Source organism: Theropithecus gelada, chromosome 8 (assembly GCF_003255815.1).
Source record: "Theropithecus gelada isolate Dixy chromosome 8, Tgel_1.0, whole genome shotgun sequence".
NCBI classification, from domain to species: Eukaryota; Metazoa; Chordata; class Mammalia; order Primates; family Cercopithecidae; genus Theropithecus; species Theropithecus gelada.
In genome coordinates this window covers 104,190,667-104,213,365 of record NC_037676.1, presented here as the reverse complement: position 1 = coordinate 104,213,365, position 22,699 = coordinate 104,190,667, and the positions used below count along the sequence as shown (strand labels likewise).

The 22,699-nt window shown below is 37.9% G+C and overlaps 1 protein-coding gene across 5 annotated transcripts in view; it reads left to right on the top strand.

Moving 5' to 3' along the window:
* Nucleotides 1–22,699, top strand: part of NCALD (neurocalcin delta) — a 446,402-nt gene that overhangs the window by 224,084 nt on the left and 199,619 nt on the right. The gene's annotated exons all lie outside the window — the stretch shown is intronic.

Sequence of the window (22,699 nt, the reverse complement as noted above, 5' to 3'; positions counted from 1 at the left end):
ATGCAAAAGCACAAATGAAATTCCTAAACATAGCCTGGGCGTGGTGGCTCACTCCTGTAATTCCAGCACGTTGGGAGGCCGAGGTGGGCGGATCACGAGATCAAGACATCGAGACCATCCTGGCCAACATGGTGAAACCCCGTCTCTACTAAAATTACAAAAAATAGCTGGGCGTGGTGGCACATGCTCGTAGTCCCAGCCACTCGGGAGGCTGAGGCAGGAGAATCACTTGAACCCGAGAGGCAGAGGTTGCGGTGAGCCGAGATCATGCCACTGCACTCCAGCCTGGTGACAGAGTGAGACTCCATCTTAAAAAAAAAAAAATTCCTAAAAGTAAACCACTGCGGTGTAGTTATTTTTAGTATTTGCTGTTAGTATTTACCAAGCCTTTCAGTGTTGATTTGTCTGCCCACTCATTTCTTGTCCTGCCTCCACGTGCTGGGCTTGGGACGGAAGGAGCACACATAAGAAGCAGCTGGTGACCTCACAGAAATATGTCCTGGAGAGTAGAGGCTGTGGGCCTTTAAAATCGATCTTCTCCACCCCTGCCTTTCAGAGAAGAAAGAAAGGTCTTCACTCCGTTAGCCTTGGAGAGCAATGCAGTTGTTGGTGAAAGTGAAACCATTAGAATGTCTAGGTGGTGTGTAGTTAGATTAGGGGTCCCGGCCGAAGAGCTGGGTCAGGGAATCCACACATGTGCACAATGTCATAACGCAAGCAAAAATGGGTCAGAGGCCAGGTAAGCAAGCAGAAAGCAGAAATTAGGAGGAAGCACATGCTGGGGAGAGAAAAGTATAAAAAGCCATGGAATCAGTCAGGGATTTGAGGGAACTGAAGGTTGAGAGTAAAATGAGTAGGGCCGGCGTTGAAAAGGCCAGAGGAGGAAAGCTCTGCAGCACTCTGATAAGCTATGGCTTAACGCTGCAACACTGCTTGTTCCTGCCTCGGCTGTGGGTCCAGTCAGCTGGAGGCAGCCTTGCCCAGAGTAGCCACATTGCTCTGTAGGGGAACTCTAGGGCATGTTCTAACAGAGGGCTGTTGAAAGGAGCAGGACCAGTCAAATATGAGTCACATTAGCCTGCATGGTTACTGGACCCCTGGCCAACCCATGAATGTATTCATTTCTTAGGAAGCAGAAAGAAGTTGTTTCCTTTTACTACTTCAAAAAACATGTTGGCTTCCTTTTTGCATTCTTTTCTTACTTCATTATTTTTTCCAATTTCTAGGAAAATGTAATGAATGAAGTAAAAAAAAAAAAAAAAACTCAATGGATGGGCTAACATGAGAATGGAGTGGACAGAGGAAAGAATTGGTGAGCTTGTAAATAGAATAGTAGAAATTATCCTATCTTAGCAATAGATCAAATACTGAAGAAAAAAATGGCAGGAATCTATGGGAATATAAAAATTACCTAACGTGTGTCATCAAGAGAAAATAATAGGGTGGGTATGGTGGCTCACACCTGTAAGCCCAGCACTTTTTGAGAGGCTGAGGTGGGTGGATCACTTGAGGTCAGGAGTTCGAGACCAGCCTGGCCAATATGGTGATACGCCATATCTACTAAAATTACAAAACTTAGCTGGGTGTGATGGTGCATGCTGGTAATCCCAGCTACTCGGGAGGCTGAGGCAGGAGAATCACTTGAACCCAGGAGGCCGAGGTTGCAGTGAGCCGAGATCACGCCATTGCACTCCAACCTGGGCAACAAGTGTGAGACTCCATCTAAAAAAAAAAAAAAAAAAAAAAAAAGGAAGAGATAAGAATAATACAAAGAACAAAAATGGGGTAAATGCAATAAACTTTCGTTCTCCTCTTAAGTTTTCTAAATTATATTTCATGGTTAAAGCAAAAAATAACACTATCTGATGTAGTTCTTGTACATAGATAAATATTTAAGAAAATTATTTTATAAATGAGGAAGAGTAAAGGAATGTAAAGGGAGGTAAGAATTCTACCAATAGACTCTGGTAAGTTGTATATATTTGTTGTAATAAGGAGAGCAACCATTGAAAAAGCAAGACAAAGAGATATACCTAAAAATACTATAGATAAATAAAAATGGAATTCTTAAAAAGTCCTAAATACCCACAATAAGTCTAGAAAATAAAAATTAAGGGAAAAAAGTAGAGAACAAACAGGACAAACAGGAAACAACAAAAATGGCAGATATTAGCCTAAGTATATCAATAATTACATTAACTATAAGTGGCCAAAATATACGAATGAAAGACGATGGACATAATGGATTAAAAAAAACCCAGCTATATGCTGTTTATAGGAAATTCCTGTCAGATATAACAATATAGGAGGATAAAAATTACAGAATGAAAAAATCTTTTAATGAAATCTTTTAATGTAAATATTAATTTTTTAAAAAGCAGGAATACTATATTAATGTTAAAGAAGACTTTAGAGAAAAGAAAATTACCAAGGACAGAGAGGGACGTTATATAATGATAAAAGGGCCAATTTACCAGAAAGACATAGCAAACATACTTATTTTGCATGCAAACCCTAAATATATACCCAAAAATGTGAGCTGCAAAATATGTGAAACAAAACTGATAGAACAGAAAAAAGAAATAGGCAAATTCATAATGAAAGTTAAAAACCTCAACACACCTCTCTCAATAACTGATAGAACTGGACAGAAAATCAGCAAACATAGAGAAGACCATAACATTCTCAACCAACTAGATCTAATTTACATTTATACAATCCACCCAACAACAGAAGAATTGACTAACAAAATGTATACCAAAATATACCATAAACCATAAAACAAACCTCAACAAATTTAAAAGAATTGAAATTATACAAAGTGTATTCTCTGGCTGTAATCAAATCAAGCTAGATATCCCTAGCAGAAAGATGGCAGGAAAATCTCCAGACAGTTGGAAATAAACAACGAACTTTCAAATAGAATCTGTAGGTCAAAAAGGAAGTTTCAAAGAAATAAAAAAATACATTAAAGTGAATGAAAATGAAAATACAGCATCAAAATTTATGTGACTCAGCTAAAGCAGTTCTGAGAGGAAATTTTATAGCACTAATACAATGCTTACATTTGAAAAGAGGAAGGTCTCATATTGATAATCTGAGCTCCTATCTGAAGAAACTGGTTTTTCAAGAAACTAGAAAAAGAAAGAGCCAAATAAACCCAAAGTAAGCATAAGAAAGGATATAATAAAGATAAAAGCAGAAATTAATAAAACTACAAGGAGAAAAACAATGAAGAAAATAAACAAAAAGCTAGTTCTTTGAAAAGAAAATTGATAAACCTTCAGCAACACTGACAAAAAAGAAAGAAGACACATATTGTCAATATCTGGAATTAAAAAAGGGACATCACTACAGACCTGCAGACATCAAAGAGAATAATAAGGACATTCTACAAATAACTCTACACATTTAAGTTTGACAACTTATATGAAATGAAGCAATTTTCCAGAAAGCACAAACTACCACAATTCATACAATATAAAATAGATAATTTTGATAGTCTTGTAACTGAGGAAATTGAATTAGTAATTTAGAAACTCCCAAAACAGAAAGTTCCAGGTCCAGATGGTTTCTCTAGAAAATTCCATAAAACATTTATAAAATAATTAATACCAATTCTCTATAACCTCTTCTAGAAAATAAAAGATGAGGAAATATTTCCCAATTCATTTTATGAAACTGATATTATTTTGCTACCAAAACTAGAAAAAGCACAATAAAAGAAAACTAGAGACTAACTACTCTTATAAAGATAGATGTGAGAATCCTAAAAATACTGGTAAATAGTGTTCAGTAATATATAAATGTAATTATATGCCATAACCAAGGGTGGTTTATTCTAGGAATAAAAGAATGGTTCAATATTTGAAAATCCTCAATGTAATTCACTATATAAACAGTCTAAAGAAAAAAATCACAATCACACTAATTGATGTACAGAAACCCATTTGACAAACTTAAACAACATTCATGGCAAAAACTCTCAGAGAAATAAGAATAGAAGAAATCTCCCTCAAATTGATAAAGAGTGTATATGAAAAACCTATAGCTAACATTGTATTTAATAGTAAAAGACTGAATTCTTTCTCCATAAGATCAGGTAAGGATGACTGCTCTCACCACTCCTATTCAATATAGTACTGAAAGTTCGACATGGTGCAATAAAGAAAGAAGAGCAAATAAAAGCCAAACAAATCAGAAAGGAAGAAATAAAACCATTCCTATTTGCAGGTGACATGATTGTCTACTAGAAAAATTCAATTTAATCTATAAAGAAAAAACCTCCTAGAACTAATAAATGAGTTTAGTTAGGTTGCAGGATGTAAGATAAACATATCAAAATCAATTGTACTTTTATATACTATCAATGTACACATGAATATCAAAATTAATTATACAATATCATTTACAATCTCTCAAAAACATATGGACTACATATGTGTATATCTAATGAAACATTTATGGGATTCATATGCTGAAAACTACAAAATGCCAATAGAAGTAATCAAAAAGTATCTAAATAGTAGAGAAGTGTGGATTGGATTTGTGTTTGTGGATTGGACAAAGTTCTTTAGTATTCTCTAGGTATGTGTTTTGCAAATATTTTCTCCTATGTTAATAAAGACATACCCAAGACTGGGCAATTTATAAAGGAAAGAGGTTTAATTGATTCACAGTTCAGCATAACTGGGGAGGCTTCAGGAAACTTTCAATCATGGTGGAAGGGGAAGCAAACATGTCCTTCTTCAAATGGTGGCATCGAGGAGAAGAATGTGTGCTCAGTGAAGGGGGAAGCCCCTGATAAAACCATCATATCTCGTGAGAACTCACTCATTATCATGAGAACTGGTTGGGGGAACCTCCCCCATGATTCGATTGTTTCCACCTGGTCTCTCCTACGACACATGGAAATTACGGGAACTACAATTCTAGATGAGATTTGGGGTGGGACATAGTCAAACCATATCAATGTCAAATGCTGGTGAGGATGCAAAAAAATGGAATTACCATACCATGCTGGAGGATAAAATGCTAGAGTCACTCTGGAAAATAGTTTGGTGGTTTCTTTAAAACTAAACATACATTTACTATGTGACCCAGAATCACTCTCCTGGACACTTATTCCAGATAAATTAAAACTTTATCTACACAAAGTCTGTACATAATTGTTCCTAGCAGCTTTATTTTTAATAGCCCAAAACTGGAAACAAAACAAAATGTCCTATAATAGGTAAGTGGTTAAGCAGACTGTACTACTGTCATACTATGGAATACTACTCAGCAATGAAAAGGAACAAACACCACTGATACATGCAACAACTTAGATGAATTTAAAGGACATTATGCTGAGTGGAAAAAAAAAAAAAAACATCCAAAGGTCACATACTACATGATTCTATTTATCAATATTATAGGAATGACAAAATTATAAAGATGGAGAACAGATTAGTGATTGTCAAAGATGAGGAATGGGGGCCCAAGGGGTGAGTATAACTATAAAATGGTAGTAGGATGGAGTTCTGTGTGGTGATAGAACACTTCTGTATCTTGATTGTAGTGATGGTAACATGGATGTACATGTGTGATAAAATAATATGGAACTGTAAAAAAAAATTACATATGGGTTTGCCTCAACACAAATATTGTTCGTTCTTGGTATTCTTGGGCATAATTATTTATATGTGAAAAAGATACCATTTCTGTGTAGTTGGCTGTTACTTGCTTTCATTCATTCATTATGTTTCTAAGGTGTACCCAAGCCATTGCATGCTGCTGTGGTTTATCGATATTCCATGTTATCTAATATTCCATTTAATGACTATCACTTAAGTTATTTCCTTGTTCTCCTGTTAATGGACATTTGTGTTAAATCTAGCTTTTTGCTGTTTCGAAAAAGACATGTTTATGCATGTCTTCTGGGAAGTGTGCAAAAGTTTCTCTGGATGTCTCAGTCTGTCTGTACTGCTATAACTAAATACCTGAGACTGGGTGATTTATAACTAATAGAAATTTATCTCTCACCATTTTGGAGGCTGGGAAGTCCAAGATCAAGGTTCAGGAAGTTTGGTGTCTCCTGAAGCCTAGTCTGTGCTTCCAAGAGTGTTGCCACCTCAGGAGGGGATACATGCTGTGTCCTCAACATGGCGGAAGGGCAGAAGGGAAAGAGGGCACTCCCTTCAACCTGGAGCCCTTTTATAAGTGTGCTAATCCCATTTGTGAGGGTGGAGCCCTCATGACTTAATCATCACCCCCAAGGCCATATCTCTCAACACTGTTGCATTGGGGATTAAGTTTTAATATAAATTTTGGAGGGGACACTGTCATTCAAACCATAGCACTAGAGAATGTACATAGGAGTGATTTGCTCAGATGGAGGGTAGGAGAGCATTCAACTTCATAAGACAAGGTTAAATTGTTCCAAGTGGTTATATCAATTTCTACCCCCACTAGCAGTTTAATTTGCATTTTCTTAATTAAAGATGATGTTGCTCATCTTTTCCTACAACCATTCACCATTCATATTTTTCTCTTCTGTGATGTGCCTGTCAGATCTGCTGCTCATTCTTTTTCTATTGTGTTGTCTTTTTATGACTGATGTATAACATATGTTTATATAACCTGAATACTGGTCTTTTGTTCATTTCAAGTGTTGCAAACTTGTCTCACATATTGGCTTATGTTTTTGCTTTCTTCATTGTACCTTTGGATGAATGCAAGCTCTTCATATTACGGTTGCGAATTTATCAACTTTGCCTTCCTTTTATGGTTAACACTTTTGTGCCTTAAGAACTTCTCTCCCATTTTAAGATCAGAAAGATGTTTCCCTATATTTTCTTCTAAAAGTTTAAACCTTTTGCTTTTTACAACTAAATCTTTAATTCCTCTGGAATTACTCTTTGGGTATGGTTCCTCCTTTACTTTTGGCTCAGTTATTCCACACTTAATGAGAACCCTGTTATTTTGTAATAGCTGAGTGGGTGAGAAAATCAAGGAAGAAAACCCTCATCCACAAGATGTGGGAAGCTGGCTAATTCTTCCTTAGGTAGCCTTGAAATAAATTTTGGTAAAATGACCTAGCTTTTCTTTGCTGTAGCCAAGGCATTCTTGCTTTAGAACTTTTGCAAATGTTTGAGTGCCTCACGTTAAAAAGTAAAACAAACAAAAAGCAATGAATCCCCTGTCACCATTTAAGCTATGTCTCAGATCATTTAAATAAGCTATTTGTTGGGGGAAAAAAAAGCATACATTTAAAATGCCTGTTTGTATAGCATTCAGAGTATGGGTTCTGCTTTTAAAGAGGTAATGCAATTTATTAGAAATATCACTGGACAGGGAGTCGGAAGACTTGTGTTTAAGCCTTGATCTGTCATCACCTGGTTGAGAAACCTCTTTGTATCAGTTAGGATTATGTGCAGTGGCCTGTAACAAGAATCCTTCCACAGTGGCTTAACCAAATAGGATTTACTTTTTCTCATATAACAGCCTGGAAGGAGGCAAGCCAGGCCCAGTGCAGTGGCTCCTTCTTTCAGTTTAGGCTTCATTCACAGCATGTGGCTTTTGTTTTCATGCTTGTGACTTCATGACTGCAAGAGATAGCTCTTCCTCCAGCTTTGCATCAGAGTTGCAGGCATGATGAAGAGGAAGGGCAAAGAACAAAAAGTGAATGCCAGTGTCCTTTGAAAGCACTTTTCCAGGAGCCCTACCTAGTAACTTCAGCTTGTTTGCATCTCCAGAACCAAAATTGTTCCACCTGACCACCATTCTTAGCTGAATCTTAACACAGCAAATTCCTGCCCTGGACAAAATCAAGATTCTGTAAGGGAAAACGGTAGACTTGTGATTGGATAGGCAACTGGCAGTGTCTGCCCCACTGTCTAAGCTTCCAGTGGGGATGCCTGCCCACTGCTGACAGAGTTGTTTTCATGGCAAAATAGAAGATCAAAGGTAAGAGTGCTTCATACACTGTAAAATGCACTTGATAAACAGAGTGGAAATATTCTGAACTATTTTCTCAGAGAGCAAATCCAATGTCGATGGAAAGTTCAGGCTGGGTGTGGTGGTTCATGCCTGTAATCTCAGCACTTTGAGACACTGAGGTGGTAGGGTCACTTGAGGCCAGGAGTTTGAGACCAGCCTGGGCAACAGAGGGAGCCCTTATCTCTATTAAAAAAAGAAAAGTTAGCCAGGCATGTTGGGGCATCCCTGTAGTCCCAGCTATTCTGGAGGCTGAGGCAGGAGGATTTCTCGAGCATAGAAGTTTGAGGTTACACTGAGCTATTATTGCTCTACTGCACTCCCATCTGGGTGACAGAGTGAAACTCTGTCTCCCTAACTCTGCAAAAAAAAAAAAAAAAAAAAAAAAGAAAATCCAGCTAAATATAGAGCCTTGGGTCATCAATATCTATTGAACTTCCACTCATTCTCTTTCGGACATCTGCAGATAACCTGAGTACTAGGATTTTTATACAAAGACATCCTCAAATATCAGTCTTCAGATTATTGTGAAGCACTGTTGTGGTGGACATTTGCTGATGCCCTTCCCACTTTCCCTTTCCTCTAAGTACCCCCAATGTCTCTCTATGTGATGTTTGTTTGGATTGACCCTACTCTTACCACCAGGGATAAGCCTTGACTAGTTTAAGCCATTTGACATATGAGACCCCAAAATACAGTGGCCGATTCCGCAACGGGCCATCAGAATGACCTCAGAACTTTCATTGGGACTGCCATGACGCTGACACTATCCTCTGGGATGATAGATATGTGATCTTGAACTGCTACAACCATTTTTATTGCACCAGAAGGGGAACAGCCTGAGGGTGAAGCCAATTCACAAAGAATACCTGTACCAAGAGAACTGTCTAGAATCAAATGATACAACAAACTTGTGGTTTCCTAAAACCACTCTTACTTCTGGGATTTTTCCCCACCTCAATGAACCAAATATTTCCTTATTTTGTTATTTATTTGTATAAGTGAGTTTGAGCTGGGTTTTCTGTTACTCGTAACCAAATGATTCCTAAGTGATAGTTTCTATATATATTCCAGGAAAAATTATATATATTACATTACTTTAACATATTATTTATTCTTTTAAATAATTGAAATATAGTTAAATAATATAGTATTTAATATATGTGTATATGTATATATTTATATTTAAGTTAGTTTATTCTACTGTTTATAATCCTTCCTGAATTAAGGCCATAAGGCCTGAATGTTACTCAGCATGCCTGTTTCTCCCTGTAATAAATTGTCTGCATAGCATCTGTCCAGAGGAGTTGACAGTGAGATGCTCAGAGCTGATTCCTACTCTGGGGACTGTGCCTGTTACCCCTGGGTTACAAGACTCATTCCTGGGTACTTTGAACCAAAAACCAATTAGGCTAATATACATCAGTGTTCTTGGAGTTGTATTTCCTGTTTCCTGTTTGTGAAGGCAACTACAAAAGAAATAAAAGTGACAGTCTCACCAAAACTTTTACAGAGCTGTCAAATGTTCAAGTACAATATTCACTAATTATGAGTGATCTCGGTTGCAGGGCATCTGATCTCCTGGTGTTAAAATCTGTCGCCATACTGAGGAAGGCCCCGAGATCCCAGGCATTGAGTGACTGCATACTGTGAGTTAGTTTTTTAATCTCTTGAAAGGGTTAAATTGTGTAAATTATGATTCAGAATGCAAAGCTGTATCCTAGGTAGGTTTCTGTGTGTTTATATATTAGTATTTGCTAAGTAGAAAAATAAGCTTTGTCATGGGGTAGCCATTTCCATTTTTAACTCTTGATGAATGTGTATGTTACTGAAAAGAAAATGCACCCATTTTAATTAAAAAAAAAAATCTGTTCTCTTTTTTAATGACTGATTAAACGGAAACCTTATTTAAGTGTAAGACATTTAGTAAAACAAAACAGAACATATGATAATGGAGTAAAAAACCTGGCTTGTTGATTCCTGGAAAAAAGGTAATTTATACCCCTCCTTACTTTCCAAATGGACTCATTTAGTATAGAGGATTGAAGAGGATATTATGCAGCAAGTAGATGAGATGTTTTCTAATTCAAAAAAGATTCTTTTGAAATTCTATTATAGTATAATTAGGGCAGCAACACCAGCAATAGTGAATTTCCTGTTAGAAGAGGAACATTATTACTTTCCTAATTTGTTGATATGAGTCTCAAAAGCCATCTCATTGAACAGTTAGGAAATTGGCTTTTCAGGAAAGGAAATCTACTGAATTTCTTGGAAACTTTTCAAACTAAGTTAATGGCCCCAGACAAGAGCTAGTGAAGAACTGCAGGCAAAGTCATATGGCTTAGACCTCAATAATACGTTTTGTGCCTGTTTGGAAAAAAGTCATGAAGATTAATCTGATATTTATTTGGTCAAACAGTTGTGTATGAGGAACAAATGGAGAAAATAAAATAAATGGGGGTAGGACAGATACACTGATATCAAATGAAATTTGAGTAGACTTAGCTCTTTTTATCCCACTTCCTTTTCACCCATTAAGTCTCTATGGTTTAATTACTACCTGAGCAACATGGCTCACCTAGATATAATAAGAAAGTGAAAGTGAAAAGTTTTTATTCCAAATTTGGTAGTCCAGCCCTTCTAATGAGATCTATAGAAGAGTAATTAAATATTTGAAGTCACGTTAAGCAAAATCTAATGTTTTTTCTTTCCTCATGGCATTGAGAACTAAGTCTCAGCCCTATTGCATTTCTCCTGGAGGCCAAGGTAGAGCTGTGCATTGTAACTAGTAATGATCATGCAGTCTGGGAAGCTCCTTCTTCTTGAGATAATTTGGTTGAACTATTTATGGATATCACAACCTGAGACATGGCAGTCGCCATTGCTTTAGTTCCTTGGTTCTTTCTGACATCAAGCTAAAGCATAACAGGAAAATGTGTGTTTTTGCCTAAAGACAGTAAAGCTTGAGTAGGATTTAAGATAAGAACACTTCCCCTTGGCATGGAGGTGTGGATAATCAATATGATGCTATTGGCTTCTAGTCATTTTTATCCCTCCTGCAGCACCTGGGTCCTTCTCTGTGTTTATTGTCTCAGGGGCAGGTAATTCCTTGCTAGAGTGAGCTCCAGATAAGCTAGACTTCATCTCTCATTCACATGGAGCAAAGGGAGACTGCGAGAGTTCATGCTGCAGGTTTGCAGCATCTGCCAGACACAAACGAGGATGATTTGGACGAGAAATTGACAGAAAAGCTCTTGGGGCAGTGAAGAAGCCACTCCCTGCTTGACTATTAGTGGGTTCGAGAGAGTAGTGGGCAGGCAGGGAAGAGGATGACCTCTTCAATAGAGGTTAAACTTCCTAACAGGTGCTTTCCATAAGAATGGCCTGACTTTGCAAATACTGCCCAAATTTCCTGGGCTTTTTGGGATTTTGTTCAAGAATTTCAGACAATTTAGTAAAAATTGCCTAGTGGCAGAAGTCCAGATAACCATAGATGGGAGGAATACATGTAAAGAAATTATTTGAAAGCAAGGTATATGAATAGACTCTAGGTTTACAATTATTACTGATTTCCTGTTGTTTGGATATCTCTCTTTAGCCTGCTTAAGCCAGGATGGTTTGTCCGGGTCACCAGGAAATCTGTACTCTTCCCAAGGCTCCTTATGTGACTAGCTTCTTACTTATAGGATGTTACATGGAATTTCATTTTTCTGTGGTTTTCTAAACTAAAGACTTCTTTGCTTCTCCTCTTAAAAGAATGAAAGCTGTTTTAGCCCTTTTAGCTTAGGAGTTCATTCTTCTGTATTTTCAATGTCCCACAAATTCCCCTCTGTCAAAAAACATTGATTTTGTCAACAGAATACCTTTCATTTAGGAATAATATGGAGAGAGATTATCTCAGAGGCTGAGAGCACGAGACACCAAATATTCAGAGGATAATGAAAGTGTGCTTCCAGATGTTTTCAAATATAGCCACAGAGACAAATATTCATCAGTCGAGTAATTGATTCCCTGCCAACTATTTTCCATCTAGTCATGTTCTTAATTCCAAAACAGCTAATAAATTCGTCGAAAAACAAAAACAAAAACAAACTCCTTTTGTATTAGTATGTAGAAAAAAATAGAAAGAGAGTAGTTTATTTTCCAGCAATTTTGCAACAAATTTTTTAGTGTCATATAGACATACGAGAATGGTGTTTGCTGGAGATGGATGATGATTTCAGTTAACCAACAAATGTTGACTAAGTACCTACTAACTTGAGCCCTAGGGAAGAATGATATGGTGTAACATGGACTTACATATTTGGTAACAGATTATGTTTCTAGAAACATAACTCATTTATTTGTTCAATGACTATGTATTGAGCACTTGCTGTGTGACAGGCACTGTGTTAGATGGCAGGATATTAATAGGGACAGGAAGGCATACAGCTGAGAAGAGTGGGGTTGGGAGCAAAGTTAATCAAATAATCACACAAATACATTTTACAAATGTGTTAAGTACTATGATAGAAAACAACAACAGCAAAAACAAGTAACTATGAGACTATAAAATGCAGGTACCACATCTAGTCTCAGTGGGGATCAGGGAAGGCAGAAATCTGAAGGTGTGGGAGATGGCCAGAAGAATGGCCAGAGCAGAGGTTCTAAGGTAGAAGGGAGCATGGAGCTTACTAAGAATTGAGCCAAAGCTAGTGTTGCTGGAGAGCAAGGTGGGCATCCTATGGGGGAAAGCTAGAGAGGTGGCAGGAGCCAAGTCATGAAAGACTTTGTAGAGAATGAATAAATGAACTAACATGAGTAGTTTATAACAGGAAATGAGTCCTGTGGTCTTCTGTAAAAATAAAAGGAGTTTGCAATTGTATAATGACTCTGCTGATAGGGAGAAGATATTCATTTACTCACCCAGCCAATATACCCAAGACAAAAATCCCTATTGCCGTGGATCTGAAATTCTAGTGGAACAGGCAGACAATATGCCAATAAGCAATATATAGGTTTTATACTAAGTTTTTGCTTATAAGTAAGTAGTGTAGGTCTTTAGATACAATTTAAAAATGATTTCAAGTATAAATTGTATTGCATGTAAGTGTGGTTATTCTTCTGTTTAGTTAAATAAAGACATATGCTCTAGAAGTCCTAAGAGATGTTCAGGACAGATGTCCTTCAGAGTACCCAATTCACAGTCAAAGACTTTGGAGAAATTTCAAGAGAGGGAAACCAGGCTTTGTATTAATTTATTCTTGTTTCTGAGACAATAGTGATCCCATTGTCCTCCCTGTGCCTCATTCTGGAGTGGTGAGGGGGGGAGGAAGGGAGCAATACGAAGACTTAAATGAAACTCACCGAGTCTAACACTGATGGAGAAGGAGCTGAGAGGGAGAGCATTTCAGAGTCTATTTCTTTGGTTTTATTTTCTTCATTTGTTTTTGAAATGGGATCTCACTCTGTTGCCCAGGCTGGAGTACAGTGATGCAATCTTGGCTTATTGAAGCCTCAGCCTCCTGAGTAGCAGGGACTACAAGTGCACAACACCATGCCCAGCTAATTTTTGTATGTTTTATCGAATCAGAGTGTGTCACTGTGTTGCCCAGGCTAGTCTAGAACTCATGGTCTTAAGCAATCCTTCTGTGTTGGCATCCCTAAGTGTCTGACCTCTTTCTATTTTTTCTTACCAAAAGGCCTTATGATACCTTATTATATATTTAATATGCTTTATACATTTTGCACATTTAGCATGTCTAGAAAAGGTTCACATCTTAGAATCAATGTACACAGTTAAGGAGAGGGATTTCTCTCCCACATTCTCAAAAGTTCTTATTTCATATTGCTTCTTAAAGCCATTACTGACTTACAACACAGAAAACAATACATGCCTGGAACCTTATTTGAGGTTTTCAACTGTGCCTGTCTTTTATAAAGGTCTGCTGGAAGACTTCTTGATGCAATGTTTGCACAGCTACATAGAGAGTATTACTGACATCAGTGGAATTACACCAGGGCACCGGTGAGGATTACCTTCAGGTCTTGTTTGCAAAAGGAAGAGGGTTTGATATAAGTAGTTCATTATATCAAAGGGAGACATAATAATTATCTGTTTTAATCTTCAGGAACCTCCTTGTTTCTGACTTTCCTACTGTATGAATCAAAGTGATTATTTCTGTATATGCTATCTTAGTCTGTTTAGGCTGCTGTAACAAAATATCATAAACTGGGTGGCTTATAAACAACAGAAATTTATTTCCTACAGTTCTTGAGGTTGGGAAGACCAAGATCAAGTTACTGGCAGATTCGGTGTCTGTTGAGGTCCTATTTCCTGGTTCATAGATGGTGCCTTCTCACTGTATCCTCCCATGGTGGAAGGGGAAAAGAGACCCCGGGGTCTCTTTTATAAGGACACTAAATCCACCCTCATGTCCTAATCACCTGCCCCAAACTCCACCTTCTAATATAATCACCTTGGGGGTTAGGACTTCAACATATGAATTTGGGGAGGGAGGCAGACACAAACTTTCAGACCATAGCATATGCCAAGAATCTTAGAACTGGGAGGAATGATGGACATGTTGTTAATGTGATCCTTTAGTACAAGTTTTTTTCAACATAGCACTATTGTCATTTTGAACCAGATAATTCTTCTGGAAGGGAGTGTCTTGCACATTATAGGATGTATTGCAGTATGCAGTATCAGTATCCTGGTGCCAGTAGTATATGCCCCAGTCATGACAACCATCTGAAGACATTGCCAAATATCTCCTGGGAAGGGCAAATATCACCCTCAGTTGAGCACCCCTGCTTTAGTGCATCCTGATCAATGACTCACACTGCTCTGTTTTAGCCTTGTATTGTAGTTGTATCACAAATGTGTGCAATTCTAAGTGTATAGTTTTCAGTGTAACAGGATAGTATCTTTATAGTTCTGTAATTCTCACATCCATATTGAAGATGATATTATCAAACCAGAATTATAAGATTGAAATAATTAGATATTTACTCAGCCAAGTGTGTGAAATTCTAATGTGATAATACGTTTTTCTGGGAGTCTCATTTCATTTGTTAAAACCTTAGAAAATTTTACCCTCAAAGTTTAAATCTTACTTAGTGGTTCAGCTGTTTCTGAAGAAGATACGTTTATGAGAGTCTTAATGCCACAAAGACTCCACTTCAGTCAATTGCAAGAATTAAGAGCCTTTTGGTGCCTTGGCACCAAATTTAAATGAGACATAAATGAGGAACATTTAATGAAATCAATTCTAGTTTTATAGGAAGCTGAGAATAACAGAGAGAAAAAAAGTGCTGCTCTTGTGTCCTTTGGTGATGGTGTTTGACATTTTAGTGTAATTTATTATAATAGTATACTGGTTAATGTTCCCATATTATCTGTGGCTTAATCAAAGTTTCTGAAAATGGGAAGAATGTGTTCTATCTGTCACTGTAAAGCTAAGAAATGGTATTTCAAAATTACTTCAATCATACATGATTAGATCTTCTAAAGTGGTGTTTTACTGTGCTGTGGTGCAGGGAAGACTTCAAATTGCAAAAATGTACTTAGACATGTAGTAATATATGACACCATTAAAGAGATTATTTTTAAATAAAATTCCTTTTTATTTGTATTTTTTTACTTTAATAGATATTTATTTTGTTAGGTGGTTTTATGAAAGTGAAATTCCTTTTTACTGTTATTGTTCACCTCACTTAAAGGCTTCCTGCCTTAAAGTGTCACATATAGTTCAAATGAGCCAATATTATTTGGAAAAAATAGAGCTTCTTTTGCGTCATGATGTTGTTCAGAAATATTAAGGACTTCTGATTATCTCAAAAATAAAGTTCTAACTCCTTTTCATGACATTCAAGGCCCTCTAGTAACTGGCTTCAATCCATCTTTTCACATTTATCTCCATTACCTCCCTTTGCCTTGTCCCCATATCATATTCCAGCCATAATGAAGGAGGTAGCCCAGGTCATCTTTGCACTTTTCTGCCTCCATAGCCCTTCTCATGTTGTGATTTCTACCCCTCAAATTCTAATCCACTCTTAAGAATCATTTATTTGACAAAATATTCTCAAATTTTCTTAGTTGGAATTAAACTCTCTCTCTCTTTTTTTTTTTGTATAATGCTTTGAAAGCACTAGAGTAGTGCTTTTCATGCTATCTGGGAGAGAATTCAGTTTTGAAAAACTTTCCAATTCATCACAAATCAATAGGTGTCCTTCTGTCTGTGACTACCAGTACTTAGAATCTACCACAGGAAACTCACCATGCAAGTTTGGCAATCTCCAAACCATTCCATACCCCATTCAATGAGATGAGTTCACTTGATTACACATTTGGATGCTGCAGCAATATCCAGCTGCTATAAAAATTTATTGACAACTACTTGCAGTATCTGTATTTGCCTTATTGAAGTCTGATAAGACTGGTCTATAGACCACATTTTAAGCAGTGCTGTCTTAGACTCTAAGCTCCATGAGGACAGAACCTAGGGCTGCTTTTTTTCATCATCATAATTCTAGGACATGGCATTGACTTTCACATAACAGCACATTGATTACATGCAGAGGTTCTGTCAGTAGCAGTTCCTGCCTCCAAAGTAGCTTGGATTAGATCTTGATCACTTTTTAACACCTATAGGATCATCATCCTTTACTTATAACAGAAAATAAGAATAAATGGGACTATCAGGCTGATTTATTTTTAAAATACACGCTCTTTAATGTAAAATCTACTAAAAGAAAACATAATCTTAGCCTCCTGGTGCTGGTATGACCTCCTTATAAAGATCACTTGATCAATAATTTAATTTTCTTTCACTAGATAGTTGTAAAAATTCACTTACTTCAAGTTCACTTCAGTAAAATAAAGGAAGCTTAAAAGAAATCTAAAACAATTAGCCTCTTAAATAGCAAGACTGTATGAGAGAAATGTGTTCCTTGTACAAGGGAACCCCTGTAAAAAACAAAATTATATTTAAAACCAAAATGGCTTTCTATTATGCAGCTCGAGGAGAAATACTGAAACTCTTGAACAGTCTAAAATTGTATTTCTGAAAATGAGAATCACATGGAATTAGTTTAGCATCTACCAGTGTAATTTCTATGGGTCAGAGTAACATTTTTCAAAGTTTAAAATGCAAGATTCTTAATAAATTACTTGACAACGCTATTTGAACATAACAACTCTCACTTTCAGTAGTTCAAGAATGTCTTCTGAATTGGTAGGAAGTTGCAGTTGAATGTTCATAGTTTTCACTGAATGTTTCGTTATATTAATGTTAACAGCCAAGAAAAACAGGACATTTACTATATGTTTTTCCCACCCTTGGCCACTGACTTTTCCGTGGAACATTTGTTATTTCTGGGAAACATATGGCATATGCCCAGAACCATAATTAGTAACAGTTTGATGTTATAGGAGTTCAAAATTTAGCATTTTCTAGCTTCATTAGATCAGTGGCTTCCTCTGAAATATAAAAGCAACAAATATAGATCCTAAGGATACATTCTGGAGTCAGCTTTCTCCTTTACTAACTGCAGTATTTGCTTGTTTTAATGGGGAGGTGTTCAAACAGCTCTTCCCCGGAGCCAGAAGGAGGCACTGCTCTAAGTACTTTATATATATCAACTTATTTAATCATTGCAGTAACAGGTGAGGAAAAAAAGGGACACAAAGACATTAATTTGCCCAAAGTCACTTAAATGGGAAATTGTGTAATCAGGATTCCTCCTAGGGAGTCTGCCTCCAGGGTCCGTGTTATAATATTCATACATAGTATCTTTTATGCAATACTGTTCCTCTAATGAGATGGAAGCTTCCAGAATTCCATTGGTAAAATCCTGTTGAAAAGGTTATTTTCTTGCAGACTGTTTCTGACTAATGCTTATGTAGTAGCTGAGAAATGCAGAATGACTGGGGAATGCTGGGTAGCCAGGAATGCTGGATAAATGGGGGAATGCTGGGTAATTAGGAATTCTGGGTAACAAGAGAATGCTGGGTAACTAGGAATGCTGGATAATAGGGGAATGCTGGGTAACTGGGAATTCTGGGTAATCAGGGACTGCTGGGTAACATGGGGAGAGGGACAAGAAGTCATTAGTTATCAACTCACCCTAAGCAACCTTCTAGTATCTGTAAACCAGAGGGTTGTCATTAATAACAGAATCTGGGACTGCTGCAATGTTGATTATCTTCACATAAGATCCTTCAAATCAGTATTATCTTTGAATCTGAAGGATATATATTTGTAGATGCATTTTACTTCAAATCTTTAACTGTATTTAAAATTCACAGTTTTCTAGCACTTGCTACATACGCATATACAATAGCTGAGAGGAGACATTTCAGGGAAAGAATGTTACTTATTTATTAATTCATTTATTTTTTACTTAAGACTTGAAGACTTTGTGGGGGAATGGGTTAGCAGAGAGAACCCTTAGTCTTTCCAATAGGAAATTTACCACGGAGCTCTCATACATATCCTAGCCGGGGGAGAAAAGATAACCACTTTCGCTTTGTGCTGGAAGTCATCAGTTGCTTAGGCTGATTATTCAAAGAAGGCAAAATGTCTCATTGATGTCAAAATGTAGTTTGTCCCATCTTGTGTTACTAATGCAGTTATTAAGGACTGAAAATGTGACATTGCTTAGCAACATGCATAATAGTATTTACTATTACTTGATTTGAGCAGCAGCAGCAATAAGTACTATGTCTTGTAAATGTCCTGGTGACATTTTATTTTCCTTCTCATCTAACTTTGCTTGTATCCATTGCCATGGTATTAAGCAAAATGCTTAGTCTGTGGCTTGGTAGAGTGGGTTTAGATATACTCCCTTAAGTACGGAGATAAGTCCTGAAAGCTGGCATTAGCACAATGTAGAACCAAAAGGAAATTAGGCTGCAGGTAAGAAAAAGTAGTGAAGGATTCCTACAACTGTCATGGTTTATGTACGTCTTCTAATTTTCACTAACGGCAAGTATATCATGATGTCCTGTGAGATGCAGGAACTTGCTATAATACTGTTCAGGCTATTTGTTTTGTTGTCTCTAGTCTTTCAGGCAGCAACTACTGTTCATAATAATCAAAAGCAAACATAATCCCTATTTCCTCCTAATGAAAAGACAGCAATCTGACTAATAACTGTGCCAGCACTCCCTTGTCATTTACACTTCACCCTGTGTGTTGGAGAACGAGTTGATGTCTGCGAGAATTTGATCTGGGTAGACTTCCATCCAAGCCCTCCTTTCTTCTCCAAATTAGAATAGCAACTGTACATCTGAGAATCCGGGCATTTCTCTAGTATTTTCCCTTTTTCTGTCTCCACAGTCATCCTAGCTTGATCTCTTAAATCCTGGTATATTAACTTGACTTCTGCTTGGGGAAGAGCAAGAAATCCCAGAGGCTAGACCATCTAGCTAGAAAGACTGTCACTAAAGGAGTTGAACAATTTTGAGACGAAAGAGGGGCCAAGCTTCTCTCGTAAAAACAATAGAGAAAGAATCAGTTCACCACTACAACAGAGGCAGTCATTCATCGTGGAGGGGAAAGATGTTCCACTTGGGACTGTCACCCAGTGATTGATGTCTTTTCAATTCCAGGACATGTAGAGGTGCTTTAGGGATTTGAATCAGTGAGCACATTGTTTAATTCTTTGTCCTTCCCCGGGAGGGATCCTGAATGTGAACATCTTCCTCATGCAGTTTCAGTTTTTGGTGCCTTCCACGTCCTTGGCTTTGCTTTTGCTTTGTTGCATCTTAGAATCATTAATTAATTATGGACCCAGTTCCTTCTGTGCACTTGCTAATTGGATGTTTTGAAAAATTGCTCCATGCTGGCTTCAATAATGAGGAGAGAATTAAAAGGCTGAGAAGTGCTGGGAAATAGAGGCAGACCACAATGGTCATGGAAATCTAGCAAAAACCACCGAGATATCCATTACCCCAGTAACCAGGGGACATGGAGCACCGAGCAGAGAGGTTAGAAAAAAGACAATGAAGTGATGAAAGGGACAGGGTCAGTGAGGGGGCCTATTCTTGAGAAGAACACTTGCAAGGAGGGAAATCCTGTGTGAATGGTGCATTGACTGGACAGCCTGAGCTAGCTGTTGCCTCCTGTTGAGGAGGGGAGTTCCCTGAACAGGACGAACAGCCAGGACTTTGGAGTCCAGCATCCTGACATCTGTGACTGCACTCTGCCATTTACTGGCTGTGGGATGTGGAACTTTACCTCTCCGATCATCCAGTTCTTCTTCTGTGAAATGAAAAATAATAGTACTTGTGTCATAGTGTTGTGGTAAGGAATAAGTGAGATCAAGTTGGTCAGACTGTCTAGGCTACTTCCCGGCACATAGCAAACTCTCAGTAGTGGCTAGTCATGATTACTATGCAGTTATGTTGTCAATTTAATAATGTAATAATAAAATATTAACACAGGTAACTTAGTCTGGCATAGCTCAGGATTTAAAATACTCCGTAGGAGAATCATCGTTTCCATTGATTCCGCTCCTTTCTCTTTCTGGCCAGTTTGTTTTTTCCCATTTTCTCCCTCCCTCCCCTTCTACTTAGGAAGAGGAGAGGAGTTAAAAACTGGATAAGAGGCTGGGCACAGTGGCTCATGCCTGTATTCCCAGTGCTTTGGGAGGCTGAGGCAAGAGGATCACTTGAGGCCAGAAATTTGAGACGAACCTGGGCAACATAGTAAGACCTCGTCTCTACAAAAAAAAAAAAAAACTTTAAAATTAGCCAGGTTTAGTGGTGCACACCTGTAGTCCTTGCTGTTCAGGAGGCTGAAGCAGGAGGATCACTTGAGCCCAAGAGTTGGAGGTTACAGTGAGCTATGACTGTATACTCCAGCCTGGGCAACACAGGGAGACCCTGTCTCAAAAAAGAAAAAAATTGGTCAAGGAAAATGCAGCTGTTCGGCTGGAGGCCTTTGGTTGTTGGGATATAGCAGAAGTGTGGGAAATGCTGAAAGAGGCCATCAAAGCCCAGCTGGCCAGATAACCCATGGAAACCCTTCCCAGTGTGGATCCTATCATCCTGGGCCATTACTTATTTGGCATTTAGACATAGGTGATTTGCAATTTCAGATTCTAGATTTTCTCCTCCATTAAAATGTAAACCTTTACAATGGAAAAGTTTGTTGTCTCTTGTTTACTGCTAATTCTCTAGTGTCTAGATACAGCTATCAGCTTCACCTTTGAGCTCCCGAAAGTCCTCAAATGGGCCTTCAAGTTCTGACACAATCTCCCCCATCCCGTGTTACCTCTCTGATTTTATCTCCTACTACTCTGTGAAATCTAGCTAGATATATTCAGGAGTAGTTAAGACTTTTGGGCATATGAAAGACATCTAGCAGCAAAATGTAGTAGAAAGATTTAGAATGAATCATGTTTGAGGTCTAAGTTCTAGTGCTGCTACTATTTCCTGGGGTGAAACTGGGCCAAATCATGTGACCTTTGCAGGCTTTAGCCTCCACACTGAAAGAGTTTTGGATCGGGGTGCTTCTAATCGTAAATTTAATGGCAATGCTATCCTTGGTTATAGCATAATATGAAGTTGATTTATCCATTCAGAAACATTTCTGAGTATTTTTGGTCCCTGGTGTGAAATTGTGAATCTTAGCCTGGTGATTCATAGGCTAACAGCTGCTTTCCCACCCTCTACCCCAAGCTCAGGGCTTTGCAATGGGGGCGGCAGTATGGCCAGAGCTGACATCATGTCCCATTCTTCCTAGATCCAAGTCATTTCCACCAAGCAGCATTTCCCAGGCTTTTGTCATTCAGGTCCCATCTCCACGATTTTTACTATATCACATTCTATCTATATTATTGTTTACTTAATGTCTTTCTTTAGACCACTCCCTCTCTATATTTTTTACCTTGCATCTGCCCTAAGCAGCAGTTATAGCTGTGAATAGCTTTGAAGTTGGATATGCCCGCTATACTTTTTTCTAAAGCACATGAAAACAAATACACAACCATAATCCACCATAACTATGCACCACTAAAATTGTCTTGAGTAACTCTAGTGGTTTGCCTTTCACACTTTGGGAAACACCACCGTGAAGGTGAGGGACAGAGCTCTGGAGCCTTCACTGCCTTCCGTGTCCTTCCAGTGATCTTAGGCCTTGGGAGGAAAGAAAAAGCCATTCTTAATGAAAATCTAAGGGAGCCCTTTCCAAGGCACTGGAGATTGTTCACTTTATTTTGATTTGGAATGTAGTGCAGAAATGACTAAGCCTTCCCGAGAGGCCAAGGGCTGCTGGAAAGAAGAAAGAAAGGTATTATGCTGGCTTAAAAAACAGAAGTCAATGGGAAAGGAACATGCTGAAGGGAAAGAGCAATTAGCTGAGGTAAAATAAAGCAGCAGAAAAGTGAGAGGAGTGCTGGGGAAAACTGCTGCAGAGAAATGCAGTTGTTCTTAGCAGCAAAGCATTAGTGGAAGTTGAGAGACTTTGCAGAGATCCTCATTTCCTCCTCATTTTGGACTTTCGGATTCTCTCTCTCTTATGATGTGAGAACTGATTAGATACACACAGGGGCTCAGCTTGGAGGCCCAAAGTATGATATTCTTCAATATGCTTCCTGCTATTGGAATCATGCTCTAAACAGGTCAGCTCCTCTATGACATATAGTTTTGGCATGAAAGATGGATCTAAGACTACCAGAGAGAAAGAGTTAGAAATGACTGTAGACTTTCTCTAGCATCTTTTCATACTTAATT